Source organism: Rattus norvegicus, chromosome 17 (genome assembly GCF_021556685.1).
Source record: "Rattus norvegicus strain SHRSP/BbbUtx chromosome 17, alternate assembly SHRSP_T2T, whole genome shotgun sequence".
Lineage (NCBI taxonomy): Eukaryota > Metazoa > Chordata > Mammalia > Rodentia > Muridae > Rattus > Rattus norvegicus.
Genome location: NC_141550.1, coordinates 33,656,765 through 33,665,000, shown reverse-complemented (window position 1 = coordinate 33,665,000; position 8,236 = coordinate 33,656,765).

Sequence of the window (8,236 nt, the reverse complement as noted above, 5' to 3'; positions counted from 1 at the left end):
GTTCCCAGAGTTCCTTGAATCAGTGTTTCCTTTAGGAACACCCAGAGTTCTGCTCTGTAGAGGGTCTGAACAGACACTGAAGAACCTGTACTTCACCCCAAAGCCAACACACTGAAAGCCAGGACCAGACGGGCTCCTTCCAGTACCTGTTCACATAGCAGGGTGACCCCCGGGTAGAGAGCTGTTCACAGGATCCTTCACCCAGGGGTACTTTAGGGGTCGGGGGAGAAGAAGAACTTGCCTCGGAGTTTTCTGACTTGAACTTCTTACTAATCTATAAATTTTATTCTCTAGAATAAACGAATTGCATTTTGAGACTGCGAAACCTAGTTTAATTTAGTCACTTCTGTATGCGTTTGAAATTGTTTCCATTTGGGGAGCACACCCACATGTAGGCCCTTTTTCCCACCAAGGCTGTGAGTGCCATGCAAGTACACCTATGGTTTACAACTAGTAAACACAGACAGTAGAAGAAACCAATGTTAAGTCATACGTGTAGTGTGAGTGAGATCTGAGGCTCAAGAACTACTCAGGCAGGGCCATTGGAATGTGACTTTGGTCAGCCAGGTACCCCAGGGACAGGATGCTTGGACTGCCCACACACCACCGCCAGGGAGAACAATGCCCTGACTGTGTTTTAAGAAAGTAAAGCTATCCAATCTAACTAAAGCCTTCAACCTAACTGAAAATAATTGTAAAACCACAGTGGATATCTTCCAACCTCAGAGGTGACATCACTTTGCTCCAAAACATTAAAAACAAAAAGCTCTAAAGAATGACCTTTTAGAGAACTTCTTGGGTAGGAAAGGAACCCATGTACACCTCTGCCCCGTGTATGTGTCCACTCATAGGCCAGAAGGCGGGAATCCACAGAGGGAATGTGGCATTTCACAACTGTGAAAATCTTTCCAACATGGCCTCTGCAGCTTACAGTTATAAGGCTGACCAGGAGAGGCAGGAACATGAACCCTGTTTCTGTGTCTTATGAAACGTTTGCTTCTAAACCATTTGAATCCCCTGTTGATCACTGGAAATCAAAAAGATGTCTTTGTGGCATTCCCCAGAAAGCTGAAGTGACCTGGTGAGTTAACTGATGCCCTCAACTCCAGATTTCCAAGCCAGGCCTAATCAGAAATGTTTACTTCATCAGCTTTTTCTAAAGTGATACCAGGCACTACGTAGGCCCTTCGCCTCACTAGCTACCTCCAGCCACTCCTCAAACAGGCCCAGAGCAGTAGACCTCAGTTTGCTGAGCCAGGGAATGGGGCCAGCCTTCCTCAGTTTCAGTACCAGCCGATGGGTAATCCACAAGAGAAGGAAGTGTCTTTTCTCTGTGACTGTTAGGAGTCTGAATGTCCTAACTTACCTCTTCACTTCATTGACCACAGTTTCCAACTAAAGGGATGAAATGAATTTGCCCTAGTAACCTTTTTTTAACCCCAGACTTTACCAAAATGAGGTCTTGGGAAAATTTTCTCCAAGCCCCAGTTTCTGACCGGTTTCTCGATTTGTTTAGGGATTGGACTGAAGGTGTTAAAAACACTTCGTGTTTTCTCTCATGGGGCTGCATCTTCAGTCAGGGCAGTGTCTAGAACCAGGCTAGGGAAACACGCACACACACACACACACACACACACACACACACACACACACACACACACACACACACTGTCACTCTCCCACCCTGAGTGTTTTTGTAGTGATCTTGACAGCAGCTAATGTTCTCCAAGAAGACTGCTGCTATACCATTTATAAGGGGAGTCCCTGGAATTTCTTAGAATAATGTCAGCAGGTGCCATTTAAACCAAAGGACAGAGAAAGGGAAAACTGTGTTTGGCTCATTTGTTTTTGTTTTTGTCTTGCTGTGGCAGAAGTTTGAATGGAGAATGGGGAATTCTGCATGGTTTCTAACATTTTTCCCCTTTAGACGTCATGTTTTACCAGATATACTAGATCATGGGTTTGAATTAATTCATATTCTAACAATGCAGACTGCCTATAAGACACACCCAGGCTGGCGGCTTGCCACCTTCCTGGCCGTGTTGAACATGAGTGACCATGCATACACACTATTTTCCATAGAAAGATATAGGCCAGGGCTAATTAAAGAGCCCGTTGGGTTGCATCAGGTGCTAACAGACTCTGCAGCTGTCTGACCAATAAAAATATTGTGAGCTTCTCGTAACTGTCTTTTGGGCAGACAGAACACAGGGAATCTGACCTCTGTTTAAAGGAAACAGCTCACCATGAGGATGTCCCTGTTTTGGCACACTCCTCCTTTTCTACATTGCCAACCACCAATTTTGCATACTTAAAAGAGAAATACTGTTTAGAGGATTTTAAATACCATAAGACCCGACCATCTAAAGTGTGAATTCAGCGACTGCAGTAAATCCACCAAGCTGCTTGCCATCTTCAGAGTCTGATTCATCACCTACTGGGGCTGGCCTGCCCTCTGCACTTAGTTCCTAGTCCGATTGTCAGCTCTGCCCAGCTCCAACTCCCTTCTGTGCCTGTAGAGTTGCCATTCAAAGACATTGCATTGACCCAGAGTTACACAGCATACAGTGTGCAGTATTCCCTGTCTGGCATCTTGTCTCCTGCTCAAGGAAGTTCAGATTTATCCTGCTATGGCCTGTAGCAGCAAGTCTTTCCTCCTTACTTAACTAATCTGGTTTTGGGTTTTGTTGTTGTTGTTGGTGGTGGTGGTGGTGGTGGTAGTTTTTCTTTTTGTTTGGTTGGTTGGTTTTTACTGTACTCAAGAACTTATGCTGAGCAGGGCGGGAGACAGCCATTGGCTCTCTGCCGGAGCTGGCTGTGCCCTTTTGGGGGAACATCTGGTAATATGTGGAGGTCTGTCTGCTTGTCCCACCCAGGCTAGAGGATGCTACTGGCACCTGTTTCAGAGGCCAGATTGCTGCTAATGGCAGAATCACAAAGAACAGCCTCTCAACTGAGCTTCACTGGCTAGGGCTGCTTCCCTGGGACTCTACTCGTCCTTAGGGCTTCTTCTGTAAATTAGAGGGACTTGGTACTAATCTTCCCATTGAGTGACTTGCATTGATGTTTTGTCCAGTTTTGATGTATATCCAAAACACAGATGCTTGTGAAAATTGACCTCTTTTAACCGTTTGAGTAAGTTCTGGAATCCTCGGAGATATAATTGACTTGTATGTACTTTTCACCAGAGGGAGACATGGGGGAGGGGATAGGTGATTCTTGTCTCCTGGTTGATATCTAATATATATCGGCTTAAAACATTTAGAAATGTTAAAAACAGGAAGTACTTGCTGGCACAGGTAAAATCCCAAGGTGACATGGAACAATCAGGATTTTGGATCTGTGTTGTTCTTAATGAGAAATGATCAAGTCTGCACAGGGGTAGAGTTGGAAAGCAAACAGATCTAAGAAAACAAAGCTAAAACCCTTATCACCCAGCCTTTGGCACAGCATTAAACCCTGTGTTAGCAAGAAGATAGCAGCCAGAGTTAAAATATTTCTTTTATCTGAGACCAGGGACTTGCTGGCTGCTTAAATCTTCTCTCTAGGGTGGCTGATATGCCAAGAGGTGGAATTCTATCTCCCAGTTCTCTGTGGCTTTGTGCAATGATGAATTAGCAACAAAGTGCCCTGTGTGGCGCTCACTAACGTAAGAGGAGACTGATGCAGAGAGGGGCCTTTGGGAATTTGAGTAAACAGCAGCGTTTCAGCTACCCAGGGCAGCTTCTCCTCCATCTGACCCCTCCTTTGCTCCAGTGGGCAGCTCTATCTCCACCCGTGAGGCTCTGTGGCAACAAGAAAACACAGGCAGCCCGGAAGGGCAGCTCGGAAGAAACTCTTGCCGGAAGAGACGACTCTGAACGAAGGCAGAGGATGAGGACCTGAGCTTTGTTCCAGCAATCATGCAAGGTGGCTCCCACCTGCCTGTAACTCCAGTTCAAGAATTTCAGGACACCTACACATGTTTGTGTGTGCACACACACCAGAGAGAGAGATACACACATATGTAAATATGAATGTGTTTATATATTATATGTAAATGTACATATCATATACACATCATGTATACACATGTAAAATATATACATACACACACACACACACACACACACACACACACACACATCAATGGTACAAAAACATTCCAGCTCTGGTTTCAAGAAACTTCCAGGCCTCCTTATTCTTACTGTACAGTTGGATGATGACTTAATCCATCTTCAAATAATAATAGATTCATACTATCCTGTGAAATATGAGAAGAAGGCTAGCATTGCCTCCATCCCTCCTGGGACAAATGCAATCCCAACACCTTGTAAGCCTTCCTCCAGCAGCTTGTCAGGCAGTGCCGGGACAGACGGACACAGATGGACAGGTGGACACAGACCGTACTCTTGATGGATAGCGTCCTATTGTGGGTTGTTTTCATTCATTGATGCATGCTGGCATTCTGTGTCAACATGTCTACTTCTATGTCATTATAATGGCCATGCGAATTCAAACCAGTATCTTCTCCATATGGTTTCTCTGTCTCTCTATGTCTCTCTCTGTGTCTCTGTGTGTATGTGGGGGGGGGTGTGGGGGGGTATGTGTATTTGGAGCCATGTTCAAGCCCCATGGATTCTTCTAGCAAGCAGTGGCCGAATGTCCTACATGCTAGTGAGAAAAGAGAGGGGAAGAATCAAGACACAAAGAATAAGAGACAATGGAGGGACTGCCCGTACCCTTCTTTCTAATACTTGGGCAAACATCTTTTGCTCCTTAAAGCGATTTTCCAGAAATACCACAGAGTCACAGGAACTGAACGTTCAACTAACTGGCCTCTAGAGACACAGGACAGGATGAAACAGCAATTAGTGTGTGTACAACAGAGCCTAGCAGGGCTGTGCCCCCTCCCCCACGCCATCCTTGCTCTCACTCCCATTGAAAGAAAGAAATGCAAATGCACACCCTCCTCCCTCCCTCCTTCTATACTTTTTCTAGGAATCTGATTTGTGAGGGCCCCGCCACAGGTGTTAGTGAGCAGGGCTGGTCTGAGAATCTTGAGCGCCCATCTTCTCCTGCCAGAGTCGATGGGCAGCTGAACCTCAGAGAGCCTCTCAAAAAGAGTCCCTGTTCCCTACAGTTACTCTTTTCTTCCCTCAGAAACTCTGGCTGATGGGGACAGCTGGGGACAACCTGTCTCCTTGGAAGCCTGGAGACTGAATGATCCCTGAGCTGAAGCCCACTTCAGGGTTTCTTATAGAATGACATTTCCCCATAGGCTTTAATCCCTTACCAGAAAGCCGTGTTCTGTCCCCTGACCTCACCCGAATTCATAGATGAAGCTGGTCATAGATCCCACTTCTTAACCGTTCCTCCCTTCTGCCTTTCTCATTCGTACTCTAGAGACATTTTACTTTAGAGATAAGAGGGTTTGGGTTACTATTATTTTTAAGTGTGACTGTGGCACCCATAAAGTGTTTTCCCCAGCTTTGAAAGATTGATCAGAGGGGCGGGGGGGGAGAGAGAGAGACATGGCAGACTCCCATCTGGCTTTAGCCCTTGGCTGAAGCTGGTTCCCAAATTGCCAAGTGAGGATTCATTGTCCTGTGTTTATAAACAATCTCTCCTCCTGAAGAGCACAGCACACGTTAATCTGTGATTTAATCTGTTTTTTTATTTGACCAAAATATTGTGTCGGAAATGTTTTGAAATACGTACACGTCATGCAGTTAGAGAGATTGATCGCACACCATGTGACTATTGTCGCTGTACTGCAGAGTTGAAAACAGTAAGTAGGTGAGAAGCCGTGTATGCTAATTAGCTGGAGTTACCACCGCAAAAAGTACTCAGAGGGGTTTTGAACTCTTGCCCCTCTCCTGGGAGGTGCTTTCCATGTCTTTGGAAAGAGAAAGAGACTGGTCTTACTACCACTGAATCAGAAGGAGGGCATGACAGTGGAGGAAGGCGCTGCCTCTTGTCACTTCCTCGGGCTCCCCGCCAACTGCAGACTGAAGATTTTAGACCCTGAATCATCCGGTCTGGTTCTCCAGCTCCTTCTCTTCTCTAACCAATGGGAAACCTGCTCAGGGTTACTTAGTTAAAAATGATAGAGCAAGGACTCCACTCGAGCTTGTATAAAGTAGCTGCCAGTGAGGTCCTGCATCACACAGCCCACGGCTCACCTGCCCATGGACGGGGTCCCAGGAAGTCTCAGAAGAGTAACTGAGAAGTTCTGCATGCCGCTGTCTCCAGAAAGTCAGTGGACTGAGTGGTGGGAAGGCTGGAGCTCTCTGCCACCTGGCTCCTCAAGTTTAACTGGATTTTTAAAAATATGGATCAGTGTTTTACCTGCATGTGTATATGTATACCACATGTATTTCTGGTTCCTGTAGAGATCCGGAGAGGGAATCAAATGCCCTGAGACTGGAGTTACAGACAGTTTTAAGCGACCATGAGTGTGCTGGGAACCAAACCCATGTCCTCTGAAACACTGAGCTACCCAGCCCCCTTTACTGCTTTTTGGGAAGAAAGGAAATATAAAACCTACAAAGTAGATTATTATGGCCACTTTGAGCCTACTGTAATCACTGGTAACATTTTGTTGTGTTTGCTCTTTTTGTAAGAATAAACATATAATATATAATAAAATATATAATATATAGAACAGTACAGTTACTGTTCATTTCAGATAGATTCTCTTCGACCTTATCTTTTTCATTTGCGTTTGTTGTTTTGTGTTCTGTTTTTGAGGTAAGTCTTACTTTGTAGCTATGACTGGCTTCAGGAACAAGATCCCCCAACCGTGGCCCCCGAGTGCTGCTGGGATTACAGCTGTGTACCACCAAGTTCAGGCAATGCCTATAGCCTTTTTAAAGCAAGCAAAAGAAAGACAGATCTATGTAAGTGTATGTATAAAGGTTGAAAAAAGTGGACCAAATCACTGTAGTTGTCTCTTGGGAGGCACGAGCAAAGACCAGAGTAGGTTAAAGCAGGCTTTCCAGAACACCTTCGTGAGGCCTGGCTTGACAATGCACATGGACTGTGAGACACACTGTGTCCCCAAGTCTGTGTGAGATCCAGTTATAACCCCCAAAGTCTGCAGGTAACTAAGTGAGTCATCTGGCGTTTGGATAGTCTTTCTGTTCCTTGACACTAGCTGCACAGGCCAGGACAACAAGCTGTATTGTGGCGTGATGTAGCTGTGCCTGGAGCCCAGCTTGCTAAGCCTCAGGGTGATAGTCTCAGTGCAGGAATTTCTGCTGTGCCTTTAGAGTGGTTTACCCACTTGGATCCCCTGCTTCCTCATAGGCAGGCCCTTGGTCTGGTGTGCTGTCTTGTAGGAAGCCTACCAGCTCCCTCTTCCCCAAGGCTGAGCTTTTCAGAACCTTCCCTCCTCCCCAGAACTTCATCTGTGCAGAAGTGATGATACTTTTCCTGCATGATACATTGCCACACTGAGGGGGACGGGGAGGATTCAGTATTTGAAGTTGGGGATGATGCCTTACTCATCAATGCCAATCTCCCCAGAGATGTCTGTTGTTCGTTCTATTGAATACATCATTCATTCAGTGAGTGTGGGGTTTTCCTATGTCCATGTGTTCCGAACTTCTACAGAGAGGAGACTCTGTGTGTGTGTGTGTGTGTGTGTGTGTGTGTGTGTGTGTGTGTGTGCGCGCGCGCGCGCGTGTGTGGCCAAAGTAAGCCCCCCGCCTCCTTCCCGTGAGACAATGTCACTATTAAACAGCCATTTTGAGGATCAAAAGCATAGGGATTGATTTGTCTTGGCTTGAATGGTTCACTTGAGGGTCATCTATGTAAAACTGGACCCACAACTCCACTGAAGGGAGATACTCAAGGTGAGCCATAGTTGTCCCCACGGAAGGCTCTTGCAGTCACCTGCAGGCCTTTAGAGACCTCCTACCTGTAGAATCCTCTCTGGGGTCATGTGGTGCCTTACAGGTGCCTATGTGAGGCCACTGTCTGTCTGGACTAAGGACTTCTTCAATTTGCATTTTAGCACTTAATGTTGCAATAGGAACAAACAGCTGTGTAGACAGGAGACACCTTTCCTCTCTTAGATGCAAGTTCCAAGGGGCTGGTCCTAGCACAGTACCTGGCATGGCACAGATTCTTGCCACCTGCCTGCCTAGGAAGTGAAGGCTTAGGGCTCAAACCACCTTGCCATGAAGCCCAGACTGGTGGTTAACAAAAGTTTATGTGGAATCCCTGACTCCTAATCACTCTAGGTCTCCAG